This window comes from Anastrepha ludens, chromosome 3 (assembly GCF_028408465.1).
Source record: "Anastrepha ludens isolate Willacy chromosome 3, idAnaLude1.1, whole genome shotgun sequence".
Classification (NCBI taxonomy): Eukaryota; Metazoa; Arthropoda; class Insecta; order Diptera; family Tephritidae; genus Anastrepha; species Anastrepha ludens.
In genome coordinates this window covers 112,471,506-112,493,365 of record NC_071499.1, presented here as the reverse complement: position 1 = coordinate 112,493,365, position 21,860 = coordinate 112,471,506, and the positions used below count along the sequence as shown (strand labels likewise).

The 21,860-nt window shown below is 34.9% G+C and overlaps 1 protein-coding gene across 3 annotated transcripts in view; it reads left to right on the top strand.

Annotated features, from left to right (window-relative positions):
- Positions 1 to 21,860, top strand: part of LOC128858815 (guanylate kinase) — a 219,075-nt gene that overhangs the window by 152,526 nt on the left and 44,689 nt on the right. The window lies entirely within an intron of this gene.

Below are 21,860 nucleotides of genomic sequence, written 5' to 3'. Positions count from 1 at the left end.
TTTTGAGCTGCTCCAACCGGGCGAAACAATCACGGGGGATCGTTACCGACTGCAATTGATGCGTTTAAGCCGGGCATTGAAAGAAAAACGGCCGGAAACGGTAAAATGGCACGACAAGGTTATTTTGCAACAAGACAACGCTCGGCCGCATGTTGCTCAACCTGTCAAAAAATACCTTGGAACGCTTGGCTGGGAAGTGTTACCCCACCCGCCGTATAGTCCAGACATAGCTCCCTCCGATTATCATTTGTTCCGGCATATGAGTCTCGATTTGGCGGACCAGCGGTTCTCCTCGTACGAGGCTACCAAAATATGGGTTGAGTCATGGATAGCCAAGCAGCGGCCAGAATTTTGGAGAAACGGCATCCGGAAATTGCCCTAAAGATGGGCGAAAGTTGTAGCTAGCGATGGCCAATACTTCGAATAAAATAGTTTGTACCAATAAAGCCCCAAATCTTCGAAAAAAAACTTTAAAACTAATTCAACCTCCAATATATCAATTCACAAAATGTTACTTTTTCAATGACTGATAGGGTTGCCAGATGATGTCTTTCTTGTACATTAAACGATTTATTCCAGTCTAAGCCCAAAGACGCACGAGAAGGAGCTCGAAGTATAAGCGCCAATTATTTTTTGTTTTTAAGCCGAAATCCTTACAAAACATTTTCCATGTAGTCGAAGGAAAAACACCACCAAGTTGACAAAGGCGACGAATCGACATTTCGGCATTTTCTTCAATACGTTGCTCTGTGAACCTTTTTTTTATTAAATTTTTTTCGTTTGGCGTTAAACGACTCATAAGGACCTGCCAAACATTTTTTTCAAACATTACTGAAGGGAAATGTCAACACAGTTTTCTATTCTCAATTGTCAAACCAAAGTTATCGATATCGATAGTTCTCATGCAGCTAAAAAATGCCCGATACATATAAAATTTAAATCGAAACTTAAAAACAAAAAAAAAATTCATTTATGTTAAAAAAAAATAGTTTTAAAAATTTTAAACATTTAAATTTCATATTTGTTTAAAATTTCATTTAACATTTCATGAAAACTATAATTTTCTACCCATTTATATTACTGCGTTTTACGAGTTATTATGTGCTTTTATATTAAACGATTTATTGCAGTCTAAGCCCAAAAGGTCACAGTTTTGTACTTCGCTTTTTAGAGCACCCAATATTTATGGCTTCGATGCTGCCGCCGATTGCAATTGTTACTGTATTGATTTGTTTTTGTTTGCATCCTATACCACACGTACAATCAAGCATACTTGCTGCTGCTGCTGCTGCTGCTATTGTCATCATTTCTGCTTCCATAGTTATCATCCTACGAATTTCAGCACTTGTCTATTTGAATTTAAATTTCAGTTTTCATGTATTTTTTTTTCCTTGTTTTTGTTTTTAAATATTACTTTGTTGTGGCAAAGTAAGCTTGTCTTTTTAGGTCGCACGAAAATCGATTTTCAGCAGCAGCAACATAAGAATTCCAAAGCTTGCCACACATTTCAATTTGCCCTAAAATCAAAAAAAAAAAAAAAAAAACTAATTGAGTGAAAAATTACAATAAAAATAAGGCGAAAACTACGTGTATATGAAGTAAAATATCAAAGAAAAGCATGTTGGGCGCAGCGGCCAAAACGAAAGTGTTGGCAACTTCAACTAGCAACAATAAACACAACAAACAAAAAGTGTAAAATCGTAACAAACTGCCGATATAGATCAGCACAGCAATGAAATGCTACTAACTTGCTTGTTAGCTTACTATAATGTTGTTGTTGTTTTGTTTGTTGCTGTCTGCAATTAGTAGCTGGCGTCTAAAGCATTAGCTGGGCGTTGATTATCGTCCTTAATACGCTGTTGGTAAAATTCGCAGCTGCTAGTAGAAATAGTGCGCCAGCAATGCCACGCCCATTGGCGCTCAGTGTAGGAAAACTTAAAATTTTTACATTTATAACAGGGAACCAAAAAAAAATAGATAAGTAAAAGCAGTCGATCTGATTAAATGGTTAATTTGAATTTCGGAGAATTTCGTGAGTAAATTGGAAATAAAATGTTGCTGCTGCGCTTTTGGGTAATTTTAAAAATATTTAATATTCTTACCTTACCCACAAATCTGCGCCACAGCACTCAGCAGATGTTATTAGGCGCCGACACACCTCTCTGCCTTTGCTGTATTGCATTTAATATTTTTATTTGTGCAACCGGCTAATTTACTTGCAAAGCGAAGTTTTGGTCTAAGTAATGGTGAGTTTTAATAGCGAAGCCTCTTGAAAGCGTTAGCGGCAAAATTACTCGTACAGTGATCTTATCAACAAAAATACAAATTTATATAAAGATCTGGAATTTACAGAAGTAACTTTGATCCACTGCTAGCAAAGAAAATAAACAAACCAATTACTAGGTTTTCAAAAAATGCTCAGCGCATAACCCAAAAACTTTTCTCCGAAAAGTAAAAAAAATACTTTTGATATTTACGCTTTTGGTCTTATGTTGGCAATGGTGAAATACGATTAACGAACTAATAATTTTTTGGGGGAAATTTTTTTTAAAGAATATAATACTTTATTGTTATGTACTAAGACCTGGAATATAAAACGATTTTTAATCGATTATCAATTTGAATCGTTTTATTATTTCTGTTATCGATTTACTTTCAGTAAAGAGTCAATAATTTTTCGGGTAGATATTTTTCTTTAAAATATATACTATTCAATATTAAAAGTTATTTTTAATCGATTAATAATTTTATCGATTTATTATTTTTGTTATCGGTTTGCTTTCCCGAACCAATAATTTTTCGGGCAGCCTTTTTCTTTAAAACGTATATTATTCCATATTGAAAGTTATTTTTAATTGATTACTTGTGTTGTCGATTTACTGTTTTTGTTATCGGTTTACTTTCACAACTCAATAAGGGGGGATTCCCATTCCCCGGCTTAAAAACATCGATTTTTTTTTACCGATTCTTGTTCATAATACTTTAAAAAAACTTTGTGCAAAATTTCATGACAAAATGTGTTAAATTGACGAAGTTAGGCGTGATCAATTTTGTAAAACCCGAGACGAACAGAGACTACAAAGGTCTGCCAGGCGGAGCCTTAATGCAACGAAAGAAGGTCGAATTTTACGTCGGGGTCAGCAAATGGTACAAAATCAACTTTTTGAAGAGGAAGAGGGAATACTATATGGTCCTGGAAAAGCTGATTAACACGAAAATGCTATGAGTCTTAAATATATACCTTTTTTCACATAAATATTTGAATGCGTTTTTCTCAAAACAGCATTTTTCCATACGGCCGCCATGATATCTCGAGAACTATTCGGTCGATTGCTGTCAAATTTGACACGAATCTCGAAATAATATCTGTCTCTATCATAAGCCACGGAAAATAAGATAATGGAAAATAAGTTCGTGCGGTTTTTTTTCGAAATTTGAAACTTTATTGACGTAAAATGGTTACAAATTTAATATTCAAAATATTGTCCATCGCTTACTACTACTTTTTCCCATCTTTCTGGCAATTCACGGATTCCCTTTGTGAAAAATTCGGTCGGTTTTGCCGCAATCCACGAATCGATCCATTTTTTGACTTCATCGTAATTACGGAAGTGCTGGTCAGCCAGGCCATGTTGCATCGATCGGAAGAGATAGTAATCGGATGGCGCAAGGTCTGGACTATACGGCGGGTGGGGTAGGACATCCCATTTGAGCGTTTCTAAGTATGTTTTGACCACTTGTGCAACATGTGGCCGAGCATTGTCATGTTGCAAAATAACTTTGTCGTGTCTATCGGCGTATTGCGGCCGTTTTTCTCGCAGTGCTCGGCTCAAACGCATCAATTGTCGTCGGTAGACATCCCCCGTAATCGTTTCATTCGGTTTCAGTAGCTCATAATACACAACACCCAGCTGGTCCCACCAGATACACAGCATAACCTTCAGGCCATGAATATTCTGCGCCGACGTCGATGTTGAAGCATGGCCAGGGTATCCATACGTTGCCCGACGTTTTGGATTGTCGTAATGGACCCACTTTTCATCGCCAGTCACAATTCGATGCAAAAAACCCTTTCTTTTGTGCCGTTGAAGCAGTTGTTCGCATGCCATAAAACGGCGTTCAACGTCTCTTGGCTTCAATTCATACGGCACCCAATGGCCTACCTTTCGGATCATTCCCATGGCTTTTAAACGTTTGGAAATGGTTGATTGATCAACTCCCAAAGTTTTTGCAACCTCTTCTTGCGTTTGAGCCGGATCTTGATCGAGCAATTCCTCCAATTCGGTATCCATGAACTTTGGCGGCGCACCCTCGCGTTCTTCGTCTTCCAAGCCAAAATCACCACTTTTAAAGCGTGCAAACCACTTCTGGCACGTTCGCTCAGATAGAGCATGCTCACCATAAACTTCCACCAAGATACGATGACTTTCGGCTGCTTTTTTCTTCATATTAAAATAATGAAGAAGAATTCCCCGCAAAAACACATTATTTGGCACGAAATTCGACATTTTCAAGTGTGGTAAAAATATTGTTGTTTACGCTTCAAATAAAAAACTTATACTGACGTTTGTGCCTTACGACAGTAGCTCTCCAATGAATGTTTGGAAATGTGGATCGATGGAATAATAATCAAGTTACGCCATCTGTTGTAAAACCGCACGAACTTATTCATAGTCCTATTACATGCATGACTTTTTTTTTTATAAATAAAAATCCGAGGAAAAAATGTGCGAAAAAACAAACTTTGTCTTTCAACCATCGCAGTTATATTCATTTTCGAAAACATTTTTTTTTTTTCAATAGCTCATACTGAAACTCTATTCATAAGGAGTAAAATGCCATTTGAGTTTTTCCTTTCAGACAACCTGGAGCTGAGTTATCGTGGCGGCCAGCGACCAGGAATTTTCATAGATATTTCACCTCGAGCGTTGTCAAAGCCACAATATTCCAGAAAATCGACCAAAAATTGAAGTTGATTTTATATAATGCATAATAAATATGGCTGTAAATTTTCCAAAAGATTCAACTCATAGTTTTCCCAATAAAAATTCATAAAAAACCCGTATTTTTTGGCGTTTGAAATTAGAATCCCCCCATAATGAATTATCATACCATTTTAAAAGTTTTTTTTTCTTCAATCGTTGGTTTTTAATTGATTACTAATTGTATCGATTTATTATGCTTATTTACTTATTTCTATTGTCGATTTATTAGATGTGTTATCGTTTCGTCGTTTTTGTCATTATTAGCTGTTTTCTAGTTTTATTACTTTTATTATTATTAGTTGGGTTATCGCCGTATTATTTTTGCTATCGATTATTTTTCACTACAGTATTAAATGTTGGTGCATTTAGATTATTTTTGTTCGATTTCTAATTTTATCGGTTTATTATGCTAATCCAATTATTTTTAATTAAGGTTTTATTGTTGGTGTTATCGTTTTTCGAGTTATTGGTTGTTATCGTTTTATTAATTGTACTATCGATTTAATAGTTTTTATCATTTTATTATTTTTATTATCGATTTATTAGTTCTGTTATCGTTGTATTTTTGTTATCCAATGACGTATTTAACGTCATTTTCTTATAAATGTATAAACTTCTATAATTACGCATTAAAGCTTCCCATACACAAACAGTTTTATCTATTATTAATTTTTATCGATTTATATTTGCATTACCAACTTAGTTTTTTTGTCGATTTAGATTTCCCTTTCGATCCTTTTTCTTTGTTGTAGTACTATTTATTTTATTTTCTCATTCGTCTACTCAGTTTAAAGTAGAACTAATCTATGCACAATTTATTGTAAGTGTCTCATTTATTTAGTATTTTTTCTTTAAGTGATAAAACTAAAAACCTCGCATTTAAAATCACTTTAACAACTCCCCTTAAAGGTCTACTAACATTTCTCCATTATCTTCTTGTCAACTGCACTTAATTGCTTTCAAATAAAAATCTATGTTCAATAAATGCAGCTATTCTGCTCAAAGTCTCATAAAGCTCTGAGTACTGGAATAAAAGTCATGAAACTAATCGCTATAGAAGTTATGTCCTTTCAGAAAAGCCATCAGAAGAACCGCACTAATAGCAAATGGCATATAAAAATAATCCAAATTGCTCATCCGAAGCGCTTCAGAATGTCATTTATAGTTCATATGTGTATATACATATGTATGTACACCCTTAAGATATTATTATTTTTGTATATACATTCTGGTAAATATATTTTATAAGTAAATGTAATGAAGGTGGCATGAGCAAGCCCTGGACAGCTGCACAAGTACGACTTTTAAGCGCAATTGTTTTCACATTTTAATACATATTTTATGCTCGTGCTTTTACGTGGTTTTATGAGGTGATATGCTTTTATTGCATTTATTATATTTATATGCATGTTATTAGCTTTTAATATACCATTTAATGAGTTAATTACATATATATGCACAAATTTCTGGAGGAAAGTAATATGTAAAGGGGTAAGGGATTAACAGGTGAAACTGATTCGTTGAAAGTAATACATTTACTTCCTCACTTGAAAGGTTTACTTTTCCGATTACGAGCTGTTATGGAGTTCAAAAAAGTAAGTATATATATATAATTTGAGAGTTCAAGGGTTTCGATTGCTAGATGTGTAGATAGATCGAAATTTAAGTGTAACAGAACGACAGGGCACTGTTGCCCATAATATCCTTTCTATATTATCCCATTAATACATTGATAATTTTGACTGCGAAAAATACATTCCTGTTTCGTAGATGAATTCCCAACATTTAGGATTTCGTCTACAAAGAGTTGAAATATTAATTCAAAGGAATACCCGAAAAAAAGGAATTTCGTTCACTATAAATTGAAAATTGTAGAATTAATTCAAAAGAGATTTCGTCGAAGCAAAGCTGTGCAGCCGTCATTTTCTTTTGTGAACGATTTCATGTTCAAGTATTTTGTACTTTGTCATCGTTTCTTCTAAAAATTAGTTAATCTAAGAGCTGAGTATAATGAAAAGTAAACTGAAAAAGTTTTGAAAAAACAATTTTATAGTTTTTAGGTTTATTGAATGTTTAAAGGTAGGTTTTTTAAATAAAATATATTCGGTTATCTTTAACATTCAGATCAGTTTTGTTTTAAGTTTATAGGATAAACATTTATACCTTTTAATTTTTTTTTTTTCGAAAAAACAATTAATATGTTGTCCACATTTTTTCAGAAAAAAATTTTCAAAAAACTCTACATTAAAAAATTAATCTTTTTTCCAAAAAATCTTTATTCAAAGGTATAATTATTTTATTTTTGGAAAAAAAATTATGTTTTTGTGCAAAATTTATGAGGAAAACATTTCTTTGTGGGTTTTGAAAAACAAAAGCTCTTTTATTTCTTTTTCCAATAACACTAGTCTACAAGGAAAAGTATCCGAAATAATTTAAACTAATATCTGCTTCTCTGTCCATGCAAAATTCGGATTGATAACTAAAATTAATTTATTAGTTTGAGTTTTCGAGATATCCTAACCTAAAAGTGCAAAAAACCCCATTTTTGCCCATATTTGAGGTTATGTAGCCTTGCAGATGTTTTCTTTCACCAAAATTAAAGGATGGCATCTTTAAATACAATCCTTCTTTTTTCAAATGGCGTTTTGTTTGCTCAAATATCATTTTTTTTCGCAGAGATATCGCATTTTGAAATTTTCATGTTTCGAAATTTTCCTACACCTGAAAATCGATTAAGATAACATAGACATGATATAGTCGCTTACTAATTTTCTTGGGTTTGAGGGCCTGAAATATATGGATTAATAGTATGTAAATTTGGAGTTTGTGGGAAAGCCTGCTTGCGGTTATGTGGGTTAGCCTGCTCGCGGTATGATAGGGGTGGTTTCTAGGGGTTAGGGCTGTGTGTGACTCGGTACCCAAAGGTTAGATAGTGTAGGGATGTGGTGAGTCAGCACACTTATGGTGTGAGACAAAATTTTAAGAAAAATAAGACTCAATTCAAGAAAATTAGTAATCGAATATTTCATGTCTATGTTATCTTAATCGATTTTCAGGTGTAGGAAAATTTCGAAACATGAAAATTTCAAAATGCGATATCTCTGCGAAAAAAAATGATATTTGAGCAAACAAAACGCCATTTGAAAAAAGAAGGATTGTATTTAAAGATGCCATCCTTTAATTTTGGTGAAAGAAAACATCTGCAAGGCTACATAACCTCAAATATGGGCAAAAATGGGGTTTTTTGCACTTTTAGGTTAGGATATCTCGAAAACTCAAACTAATAGAGCAATTCTGAGGCCAGATTTGGATTCAGCGCATCATAAACCTTCGGAAATATATAGTCTGGTTTCTGGGTCTGAATGTTGGTTAAATTTTGTCGGCCTGTGTAATAGCTGGAATAGTGGAAGACCCATAACTTTTCGAGTTATATTCAAATTAAAATTTAAATACAACTCTGAAAAGTTTCCCATGGGATTCTCATGATGATGGAGGATTAACGAGGATATGCTAAGCTATAAAACAAAAGTCATAGAAAGTCGAAGGGTCTATTAAAAAAAGACAAAAATAAAAAAAATCGGAAGCGGGTGTCTATCAAAAATGAGAGAACATTCTTTTCCAAAAAAGTTTTTTAAAAATGATATTTTATATGGCGGCCGTCGTAGCCGAATGGATTGGTGCCTGACTACCATTCGGAATTCACAGAAAGAACTTAAGTTCAAATCTCGGTGAAACACCAAAATGAAGAAAAAGCTTTTTTTCTAATAGCGGTCGCCCCTCGGCAGGCAATGGCAAACCTTCGAGTGTATTTCTGGCATGAAAAAGCTCCTCATAAAGAATATCTGCCGTTCGGAGTCGGCTAAAATGGTTTCCATCCCCTAACTAAATTGCATAAACCACTTAGATCTTTCTGTCTCTTATGGAGACGTTTTGCAAATTTTCCAGGTCTTCAAAGAAATAATCACCAAGATATTTGGCACTGCTTCTTTGAATTTTGCAATTTCTTTTTCACCTTCACAACTCCTGCAGAAGTCATTGTGAAGTATATCCATTTTACTGGCTACAGGGCCCGTTATAACACTTGTAAGGAAGCTGGTAGTAGCTGGTAGGTAGCTGATCCTAAGAAATGATGCTTTTTACCTCTCACTATAAATCCCCTTGCTTTTTCTTCACGCTGGTCGCGTTGTTAACCTTTACTCGAGATTGGGTAGGCAATTATCGTCTGGGAAATCCCAGTGGAAGAGTAAGAGAACAAATAAAGCAAAGTGAACACCGTCCGAAGACACGGTCTAGGGGTTCAAGGCCGACAACCTCCTACCTATAGTACCTACAACAGCCTCGGATTAATAATCGAAATCAACGATGTTGACCAACGCAAAAGTTAAGGGCAAATGATTACGGACATTCAACATGGAATTCATGGACAATGTTACAGCCAGCGAAAACGCGGAAGTAGTGGTCCACCCAGGACTATCATGCTAAGAAAGAAGAAGGTAATTGATCTGTTCAATCCACATTTTGTCCTTTTAAATTTAGTAGTCGGAGACCACTTTCTATTGGTTTCCGCTATTACGCGATTACGATTAGTCAAGTTCGTTTAGAGGAATGCTTATGTCATCTACCATTCACTGAAAGTCAAGCTCAGAGTTTTTTCTTGCACACTAAGCATATCATTCCGAATTTCCTTAAACCTTGCAATATTACATCGCAGCATACCGCATTACTCGACATTGAGTTAAATACATTTATCTCTTTTCGGGTCTACCACATCTCATGAGATCCTATGGCAGCTCGTCACATCATTTATAGCATATCACATCGCATTTAGGGGAAAATATCACATCACCACATACCTAAATTTATCACATCACATCATTTATCAATATAACATATAACATATCAACTCACATCACATTTTGCATCACATTATTTATCAAATAAAGTCATACATCACATCACATCATAAAGCAATAAAAGTCATCGCATCACATCGTGTAATCACATCACATCATATTATATATCATCTCACATCACATATTGCATTACCTTATTTATCAAAATAAAGTCATATATCACATCACATCACACTGCATCACATCACTTCGAATCCCTTCAAATCGCATTACATGAGTGACCTACATATGAGTCTGCTTATATATATAATATAATCCCAAGTCCCATCCTAAAACAAACAGCAAATTTGTTTAAGGCATACCATGAAAACGCTTCTCATAAAAATATCTGCCGTTCGGAGTCGGCTTGAAACTGTAGGTCCCTCCATTTGTGGAACAACATCAAGACGCAAACCACAAATAGGAGGAGGAGCTCGGCCAAACACCCAAAAAGCGTGTATGCGCCAATTATATATATATATACAATATAAAGTGCATACATACATACACAAAATTTATGTTTGCATGCATACATACTATAGCAAGTATTGTACGCTTGGAGACGATTTATTTACTTACCTTCTGCTCAAATATGAATTGATCGTTAAATTCGAAGAACACACTCGAGATTGACTTGTTTACAGTAGCACAGAAAACAAACTATGTGACATATCACGCTGAAATTTGCCATGTAAGCTTATAACAGTCCTACCAAAAAACAAAAAATTTATTTTTGCCATATGTCATCCGCGGACCGTTTTATTGATAACGTCTCGTTCATATTTGAGCAGAAGGTAAATATATTTTTTTTATTTACTTATTTCATTTAATTTTTTTCATTTCATTTCATCATCATTTTCATTTTATTGCTGCTTTTCGCAGCTTTGTGTCTGTTTAAGACACGGCATCTTCAACAGCACTGCATCCAACATTTTAGAATATATCTTTTTTTAGTCGGCAGCGACTACAAGAACATTAAAAGCAAATCTGTGGCAAATATTTGATATTTAGACAAATATACTAAAACACACACACAAACATTCATAGATCCAAGCAAGTGAGCGCTGAGATTTTCTTTTGTTTTTCTAAGTCAATTCAAAAAATAAATACTTTATAAGGTGCGCGCTGTCAACTTTTTTACGGTATTTCTAGGTGCGCCTTAGCCGCTAAGTTTGGCGCTTAAGTCTGTAGTTTTACAGCAGCTCTTTCAAGTGTAAAAACTTTTGTAAATTCGGCGGCTTTAATTTAAGAAAGTAAGCGTAAACACTCGATTTTTGCACAGTTATGTAAGAAGGTAATAAGTAACGGTAAGAAAAAAAGAGTAACTTTACAACCAGCAAAAAAAGTAAATTCAGTAGAAAAAATACACGAAAAACAAACAATTCTAATTTTTTGCAAAGTCATATGAAAAATCAGCTTGACAACAGGTACAAATGACTAGCAATAACGTAGCAGCTGCAAAAATAATCATTAACCATATGGGCCGTAGTTGGCAAGAAAGTAATAAAAATTCAAAAATAATAATAATAAAATTAAAAACAGCAAAGTTATATGGGGGCTAATTTGCTGCACAGAAGCACCAGAAAAAACACGGCCAAAGTGACTGACACGGCAGTGAGTTTGCAAAAAATATGTAAGAGTAGCTTTTGTCCAGATTTTAATCAATTTATAGCGTACCGTTAATACAGTTATGTTTTATTATTGTATTTTTTTTAATTCTTTTTTTACTTTATTTTTTTTTTAATTCTCAGTTTTCATTTAGAGTCATTGACAGCTGCCTAAAACGCAGCGTGCGCAATATTTTGTTATGATTTCTTTCGAGCTGTATTTATTATTTACTTTTTCGACTACTTAACTATGAGTGCACACCAATATTGTGGCATTTGCTGTCGAAAATTAGCTCTAATGAAATATATTTCCTAAATCAAGTGACCTTAAATTAAGTAAAATAGGTACTTTTTGGTATTATTGATTATTGTTGGGCCATATTATTTTACTCACAAGCACAAAATCGAAACTGAAAAATAAACAAAAATTAAATCACTGAATTACCTATGCGCAATTTTTAGAGCTTAATTGAACTGTTATTTGTGTTAATAATATAAATTGCTGCAACTGATATTACGAGTATTAGTTGACCTTTCGGTCGGCTTATGGAAATTTTAGGCATCACGGCCAGCAAACTGAGATTTTATTTATTTGTTGTATGTTTTTGTATAATTTGGAATATGTTTTTAGTACATTCGTCCGCGTCGTGGCAATTTAACGGTTTTTGTAGCAGCATAACAGAATTGACACATATGCAAGATGGCGCAAAATGAATCACTTCATCGGTAGATTTATAATTTTTGCAATTGGAGTATACAAACAAACAGGCAATTGAACGCGTAAAGGTCGAAACGCAGAAAACACTCAAAATAATTTCTTTTATTTATAATAGTAAAAAAAATTATTCCAAACTAAATTGGACGATTAATTTTGCGCCACCCTGTACTATGAAGTATGTATATTTTTATGTAATATACAATGTACTTTTTATATATTTTTGTATGTATACATACTGTCTGTCTAATAGAAGTGCCACAGCTTAGAAATTATTTGACCAAACATTTTCAATACTTGACAAATTCTGCCAAATATCTTCGCAGCTAATGGCGCTGATACTTTTTGGTAAATTTGATTCATCAAAACATCTAAACATCATTCAAATTGACGGTAAACACAAATAAACGTCCAAATCCGTTTTTCGGCGATGCAGCTCCAAACTTAACTGAATGCTTAACAGTTCGTTGAAATTGTCGATTATTAGCAGTCCTCCATGGCAGACGTATGCAACTTTTTGCCGAAAAAGAAGATTCATCCTTGAATATTAAGTTGCCCAATTCCGTTTTGAATTTGGCATAGCCCATTTTTGATATAGAGAGCAGCGATTTTCCAATGTGCTCCGGAATTGAGGTCTTTTGCTCATAAACTTCCTCAAATCGTGTCTTTGGATACATTAATATCACTTTTCCATCAAACTATTTCAGCTTTACGCAACGAAAAATTCGGATTTGTCACAAGCAAATCAATGGCCTTCTGATCAGAGATATTTTTTATTGGGTCTCGTACGGAGAAGAGGTCAACGTGCGAATGCTCGATGTTCTCAGACATTAGAAATCTTGCAGGTGTGGGGACTAGTTGGGCTGATAGACGGTATGATGTAGTCTCCACCCGTCAGAATATCGAATTTTTAGGTCAGTGAAGTAGTCAGATGGTGAAGGAATGTTTAGGCGTTCAGTTGATTAGCTGGAGCTTGTGTGTGTGCTGTTGTGAGATATGGGGTATGGCCACCAGCCCACAGCTGTATGGAAGCTCAACTGATAGTAGTCTTGGATACGAAGTCTGACTGGAAACTTTTAATCTGGTGTCACGGAGAACAGGAGCCCTTGGCGCTTGCTCCGATATGTTCTTAAGGACGGTCCCTCGGGTAGTATGGTGGGGGTTGTGGTTTACCACCCAAATGCGGGCAGAGCCTTTTTGACTCCATGTGGAGTTGCCTGGTGCCGGACCCATAGTACGGCAGAAGCTTAGATAGGACCCGAACCTAACCAAGGTGGTTAGTTTGTTCATTCTACACTGTCAATTGATACCGTAAATGCTTTCAGCAGTTTTGGGGCGCTGATCAACGTATTGATCTGATCCGTTGTACTTTTGAGCACCGTGAAGTCACACCATCCCCGGCAGGTACTCACGTAAAAATATCGGACAACTAGTGAAGCAAAGGCCTTATCAGCTTGATATTTCCAAGACAGAAGAGGCCTTCCTCTTCCTTTGCCACCAGCGAGTACTTTCAGAGCCGGAGCGCTTGCATCTATTCGGACGGCATAACCTAGCCAATGAAGCCGCTGGATCTTTATTCGCTACACAATGTCTATGCCGTTATAAAGCTCATGCAACTCTTTGCTCCATCGCCTACGAAACTTGCCGTCGCCAACGTGCAAAGGTCCAAAAACCTTCCGTAGAATTTTTCTCTCAAACACTCAAAGGGACATCTCATTGGAAGTTGTCATCGTGCACGCTTCTGCACTATACGTTCGGAGGGGCATGATGGGTACCTTCTTCTTCTTAATTGGCGCTATAACCGCTTACGCGATTTTGGCCGAGTTTAGCAAAGCGCGCCAGTCGTTTCTTTCTCGTGCTAACCGGCGCCAGTTGGACACACCAAGTGAAGCCAAGTCCTTCTCCACCTGATCTTTCCAACGCAGAGGAGGCCGCCCCCTTCCTCTGCTACCACCAGCTGGTACCGCATCGAATACTTTCAAAGCCGGAGCGTTTGTATCCATTCGAACGACATGACCCAGCCAACGTAGCCGCTGGATCTTTATTCGCTGCGCTATGTCTATGTCGTCGTAAAGCTCATACAGCTCATCGTTCCATCGTCTGCGATATTCGCCATTGCCAACGTGCAAAGGTCCAAAAATCTTACGCAGAATCTTTCTCTCGAACACTCCAAGCGTCGCTTCATCGGATGTTGTCATCGTCCACGCTTCTGCGCCATACGTTAGGACGGGCATGATGAGAGTCTTGTAGAGTGTTAGTTTTGTTCGTCGAGAGAGGACTTTACTGCTCAGTTGCCTACTTAGTCCAAAGTAGCACTTGTTGGCAAGAGAGATTCTACGTTGAATTTCAAGGCTGACATTGTTATCGGTGTTAATGCTGGTTCCTAAATAGACGAAGTCGTTTACAACCTCGAAATTATAACTGTCTACAGTGACGTGGGTGCCGATACGCGAGTGCGCCGACTGTTTGTTTGAAGACAGGAGGTACTTCGTTTTGTCCTCGTTCACCACCAGACCCATTCGCTTTGCCTCTTTGTCCAGTTTGGAGAAGGCAGAACTAACAGCGCGGTTGTTAAGGCCGATGATGTCAATATCATCGGCATACGCCAACAATTGTACGCTCTTATAAAAAATTGTGCCTAAGCGATTAAGTTCTGCGGATCGTACGATGCTCTCCAACATCAGGTTAAAGAAGTCACATGACAGCGAGTCACCCTGTCTGAAACCTCGTTTGGTATCAAACGGCTCGGAGAGGTCCTTTCCAATTCTGACGGCGCTGCTGGTGTTGAGCAACGTCATCTTACATAGCCGTATTAGTTTTGCGGGGATACCAAATTCAGACATCGCGGCATACAGGTAACTCCTTTCCGTACTGTCGAATGCAGCTTTGAAGTCGACGAAAAGATGGTGTGTGTCGATTCTCCTTTCATGGGTCTTTTCCAAGATTTGGCGTATTGAGAATATTTGGTCGATGGTAGACCTTCCAGGTCTGAAGCCACACTGATAAGGCCCAATCAGTTGGTTGACGGTGGGCTTCAGCCTTTCACACAATACGCTCGCTAGAACCTTATAGGCGATATTTAGAAGACTAATCCCGCGGTAATTGGCACAAATTGCAGGATCGCCCTTCTTATGGATTGGGCAGAGTACACTTAAATTCCAATCGGCAGGCATGCTTTCATCCGACCATATTTTGCATAGAAGCTGATGCATGCACCTTACCAGCTCCTCGCCGCCATGTTTGAATAGCTCACCCGGCAGTCCGTCGGCGCCCGCAGCTTTGTTGTTCTTTAGCCGCGTTATCGCTATTCTCACCTCGTCATGATCGGGCAGCGGAACGACAATTCCGTCGTCAACGATTGGGGTATCGGGATCTTCACTTTCTCGGTGACATGCGCAGCTGTCACTGTTTAATAAGTTCGAGAAGTGTTCCCTCCATAATTTAAGATTGCTCTGTACGTCAGTCACCAGTTCGCCGTCTTTGTTCTTACAGGAAAACGCCCCGGTCTTAAAACCTTCTGTAAGCCGCCGAACTTTCTGGTAGAATTTTCGGGCGTTGTTCCTGTTGGCCAGCATCTCAAGCTCTTCGCACTCACGTATTTCGGCCTCTCGTTTCTTCTTTCGGATAATACTAATAATGATGGGTACCTTATAGAAAGTTAAATTTCTTCGACGAGAGAGGACTTTTCAGCCGTCCGTTCCAGTGTCCAATTGTCCGTACTTAGTTATTAATTAGACGGCTATCTATAAAATAATATAGTATTTCATGCAATTTTAACCAAATCAACTTGTCAACTTTCGGACATTTTTCTAGAAAACGCAAAAATTCGCTTTTTCTTAATTACAACTAGACATAACCTCTTAACTTGAACCGAAGTAACCTAACCTAACATAATCTGCTCCAACCTAAACTATTGTTCAACAATTCACATACAATTCAGTTGCTTGTATAGCAAAATGTTCAACTAAATTGTGCCAACTTAAAATGTAAAAACTTGCAAATTGACCATTAAACAAAATTTTTAGTATGGTAAATGAGCGCTAATAATTATTTTACTTTATAAATTACTACAAGTAAATCACATTCACTCACACTGGTGGCTAAAATCAGCAATCTGCAGAAAGATCTTACCTTAGTCACATAGTCGCACAGCCGCATAGCATATGCGCTCATTTAACTCAGCTGCCAAGTGCGCCGAAGAAACATAGCGCATTCGAAAGACTTAAGCGAGCAACTTGTTTTCCGCGGCAACCATCAAATTGACTGTAAGCGCAGAAAATTTAAAGCTACTAACTAGCAAAAGTACTGCTATTACTTAAGGAAGCAGCATGCGCTCACCTCACAACGTGCGCTCTCACGCTCTTTCTATGTATGCACCTCGGTATTCGCAAATCTCTCCTTCATGTCTGCTAGCAAACACAATAAATATTAAATTGCTTTATCGAGGCAGTAAAGCACCTGTCTTTGCTTAATTGTTATTTGTTTTGTCACTTTTTTCTACACCAACTACCTTCTCCTCCTGCCTCTGGTTACTTCTACAATTGCAGCAGACAACTCGTCACACTCTCAACTAGTGGCTTTTTTCTCGTGCGACTTCTTCAGCTTCGTTTAGTGTGGCTCGCTGTCGTTGCTCGTGCTTGTTTTGCTTTTGCTGCGCTTTACTGTTTGCTTTTGCGCTGCTGGTAGCGGTGTTATTGTCTTTGCAATCTCTTGCCCAAGTTAAAGTCTTCACTTACAACTTCAAACGGTTTGCAGACGTTGAGTGTTACGCACGCTTTGATGTTACGCTATCGGTTGACTGCTTTTCGTTGCGAAAAAAATCGAATTTGCAAAGTGCAAGAAAAACAAAAAAACTTGTGAAATAAAAATTGTTAGTATGAAAAAAAGTTCTTTAAATACAAAGCTAATGAACTGAAGGGATTTTGGAGAAAAGAAATTTGTGAGACTTAGCCCATGTTGGTTATTTTTCTCTCAATCAAATTCAATAAGTAATTAACTGGTGCTTGCAGATTGTTATTCAAATAAAAAAAGTTAAGACAAGAAACCTTAACTAATAACTTCTCTACGTAAACTTTAAACAATTCTTAGTAGAAAGTAGTGTGAGAGCCAAATAAATAAAATAAGTTAAAAACTTAACTCCTTGTACTTTTTACTCTTAAAATATAGTTTGGAAATATAACAAAGTTCGAGTGCATTGCAGTGACAAAAAGCGCTGATTCAAAATGATAAAATTATATTGAGAAAATTAAAAACAAAATGTGTGCCCAAAAATTATGGAAACTTATGGAGTTGTGGAATTGATAGCGTTGCTGTAATAATAATAATATTAATTTATAGAAAAAAATAGTAAATTTATAGTAAATTTTTATGTATGTCGCAACAAACTTTATTGCTTCTTTTGGAGGTGACTCTAAAGGAGATTAAAAAAAAAAACAATAATAAATATTTACTTTATAAATAAAGTAATGAAAAACAAGTACAATATTTTTAATAAAAAAAGACAAATTTTAAACATATTAAAATTATAATTGATGGAAATAAAATCGAAAATGGCACTTAAAAATTAAAAATTAATTAGAGCGTCAGCAAAAACACATTTATAAAATTAAATTTAAAAAAAAAAATTATAAAATAAATTTAGTGAGGCGCATACATTTCTTTTAGCTTTAGGCAGAGTTTTTGCTCCAATTTGTGTCATTTATCTACAAATTATAAGGGCCTAAAGTCTTATTCTGGATTAGACAAAAGTGTCAAATAAATTTTCGGGGAAAACTCTTTCCTGGCAAGAATTGTTGCGATGGTATGCCTATGTTGTTTCACGACCATAATTGGTTACAACTCGGGACCAACCGAATCATAGCTATCTCGAGCCTACTTAGCTACCGAGACAGTTCACAAATAATAGCAATTAAACTAAATTTGTTGCCTCCACTTCAGACAATTCTAAGCCGAGCTTCTCCAATAATACCTGCAATGCGTATAATTGTATAATTTCTTTGTATAATTGTAGGTCTTTATAACTTAGCATTGCCCCTGAAATGGTAGAGGATTCTGGTGCAAAGAATTTTCATGAAGAAAATAAGGAAATTGCTATTACAAGTAAATTTTAAAAATCGTACTTTTTGAATTTCTTATGCTCGAAATGGTAATAGAACGTCTTGGATATGACTGTAGAAAAAACTAGTGCCATTAATATTGTTGTTGTCATGTAGGCACATTTTAAGTAAAACAACAAAATTACAAACATTTTTGGTGGCATGAAGATGATTCGGTGGGCTTGGATCTCAATTTCGTATAGATGAAAACGTTTTTTTCTAATAGGTCGCTCCTAGCTAGGCCAAGACAAGCCTCCGAGTGTATTTTTGTCTTCAGAAAGCTTCTCATAAAAAACCATACCATTCGGTAGATTCGGAAGTGACGAGCAACTGTAAAATAAGGAATGTATAAGAAAAACTTGAAATGCTTTTCTAATGTCGATTTCTGTCTCAAGTTTTCATTTTCAAGAAAATACTTACAATAATATATCTAAAATTGAAAGAATTTTTGGGAAAATTTTAACATAAATTAATTTAGAATTCATTGGAAAAAATTATCGAAAATCTACTTTGCATAAAAATTGTATTTAGTTTATTTAAATATTCATAAAAGCAGAAAAAAGTAAAACAGAAACAAAAAAGAATTTTTAGGGTACTTCTAAATTAAATTAACTTAGAATTTATCGGAAAAAATTTTCGAAGGAAGTACTACGTGTAAAAAAAATTCATTATTATTTTAATTTAATTAAAATTAATTATTAATTTTTTAAATTATTAGTTTTTAAATTCCATATTTAAAACTTTAATAATAGCAGAAAAATCAAAAAAAAATGTAGGTAAATTTTAATTTACATTGATTTGATTTTTTTTTAGAAAGAAAGTTCGAAAAATATATTTTGATAAAAAACTGAGTTAATTTTTTAATATGTGTAGAAAAAATAAACAAAAAAATAGAGTTTTTTAAACTAATTTTCAATTTGTTTAACCAATTTTTAATAAACTACATTTGTTCAAAAACAAATGTCGAGGAAAATTCCAGCATAACAATTTAATTTAATTTATGCAAAACCTTGGTTGGTTGGTTAGAGTGGTGATTCATCCAGAATCCAACTAGCGCTTCCGCACCATTTTGTTGCCGCATCCTCCTTATCAACTTGTTTAACAGTTACTTACAGCAAGACTATATCTAATCTGTGCGGTTTAGGAACCTTATTAGGCTGTTGACGTCGATGCCAGATAGTTGCTCGAGACTCTCGAACAGCGGTTTGCCCAGGGTTAGCATTCTGTCCTTCCTATTGAAAGTTGCCGTCGGGACGATGTAGTCAATAGACTAGCGTGACCATACGTTTTTGCTTTCCAGATGTAAAACCTTAGTAAGAATAAAAAACAAAAGAAAATAAAAAAAATAAAAAATTAAAGCTTTTTTAATGAAACAATTTTTGAGAAAACATTACTAATACTTTATTTGAAAAATCAAATTGGTTTATTTAAAACGTTAGTAATGGTTGAATAAATAAACATAAAATAATTTTAGTTTAAGTGAATTTAAAAAAAAATTCGGAAAACTAAATCATAAAATGCTTAATACAATTAATTTAGAATTTTTTAAAAAAATATTTCGAGAAAAATATAATCCTTTTTTATAAAAAAAAAATAATTATATTTTTATTTGAAATGTAAGTTACAGTAACAAAATAAATCAAAAAAATTTGAGTTTGAATTAGGTTAAAAAATTCGAGTAAAATACCTGCATACAAATTCAATATAATTTATTTAAAAGGTTAATAATGGCAAAAAAATTCTTTGTGATGAATTAAAATAAAAATTTAAGAAAATTACTTGGTTAAAAAGTAAACTACATTTATTTGAAACATTATTTTTCTTAGCATCAAAATTCTTGATGAACCATTGCTTCATTAACAACCACATGCCATCTCACCCTATTCAAAACCACTTCCAACACCACACGTTTAGCTTCTTAAAATCTGTTTCCACATGTTTAAAACAAATTTTTAGAACATCTTTTGCAGAGTCGACCATTCAGTTTGAGCTAATTTAACTCTATTTCTATCTTAGATGGATTGATTTTCCAAAAAAAAAATCACTTCTATTTTCGAAGCATTTTTTTTATTTATACGCAAATTTTTCATATTCAAATTTTATTGCTGTTAATAAATTAGGAAAAAATTATCTCCACTAAAAGAAACTACAAAAAAGACATCGAAATGCTGCTACACCAAAAATCACTTTCATTCTCATTCATGCAAATGAAAATGAAATTGAAATTAACAAACAAAAATATTTAAATAGAAAAAAACCAACATGAAACCTAAAGAGCCACCAAAGCGTAGTAGGAAATTACAGCAGCCAACCAAAATGCAAACAAAAAAAATCAATATGAGAAAACAACCAAACAAGCAAACAAATCGAAAGCTAGGAAAAAATCAGTAAAATTTAGAAAATGAGCAGCAAAATTTAAATTTGTTATTTCAGACTACTGCCACTCACTATAAACATACAAACATACATACATTGACATGTGGCACCAAAAAGGAAACATTTTTCTCGTGATTACTTATGTAGCTACAGATGTACATGTGTTTGAAGAGCGTGAACAAGAGGCGGAAGGGAAATATATTGTGTTCGAAGTGCTTCAAATTTGTCGATTAGTCAGTTAGTTGTATCTGGAGAAGCGTGTGGTTTAAATGGCCTTTTAGTATTTTTTTGGAGGTTTTGAAACTTTTGTCTGGCTTAAAATTTTTTCTGACTTTACTTTTTTTCTGACTTAACTTTTTTTTTTTTTGTTTATTTTGCGTTTTATTTTTTTATATTTTGTCTATTGTTTTTTTATTTTTTATTTTTTTATTTTTTTCTCTTGCATTGTTTTTTTCTCTCCTCATACGCTAGTGTTGTACTTTTCCACTTTCGAATTGTCCAATTCATCGGCAATCGACGCTAACAACAACAATTAGCGAAAAAATAAGAAAAACTGAGTGGCAAGCTGTGCGTATCGACGAGTTTACAACGCTGTAATCGCGTTTATCAAACGCTGGCCGGTGTAAATTACCATACAAACATAGCCGAAGAAAGAAAAAGCGGGAAAAAACAAATGCACATGCATATATGTGTGTATGTATGTGCGAGTAGTAAGCGCAATGACAGTTCGGCGACCGTCTGAAGTCACGCATGTAGCGCGCATTGCTGGATTGGTGGCGCCACATATAAGATTTTCAATTTGTTTATTTTTTTTTGTTTTTTTTAATTGCTGCTCCTCAACTTCTCCATTTTCAATTTTTTTCCCACAAGATTTATCAGTTCATTTGAATCTTTGTGGACAATCATAAAACACATGATTTTCGTACAATGAAATTGTTTCCGAGAAGGCGGAGTATTGCATAAATAAAGCTGCGTGCGTGACTTCAAGAAAAGTATTAAAATAAATAAAAAAAAAATTTAATTTCAATTGAAAAAGACAACTGCAACAACTCAATAAACAAGTCAACCAATCAACTTAACAACTCTACATAAATATCACGGCACTAACAACAAAGTGTGCAATTTAAAGTGACTTGTTGTACAACATTTTTGTAAAAAAAAACCTACAATGTAAATAAAAAAAATGGAAA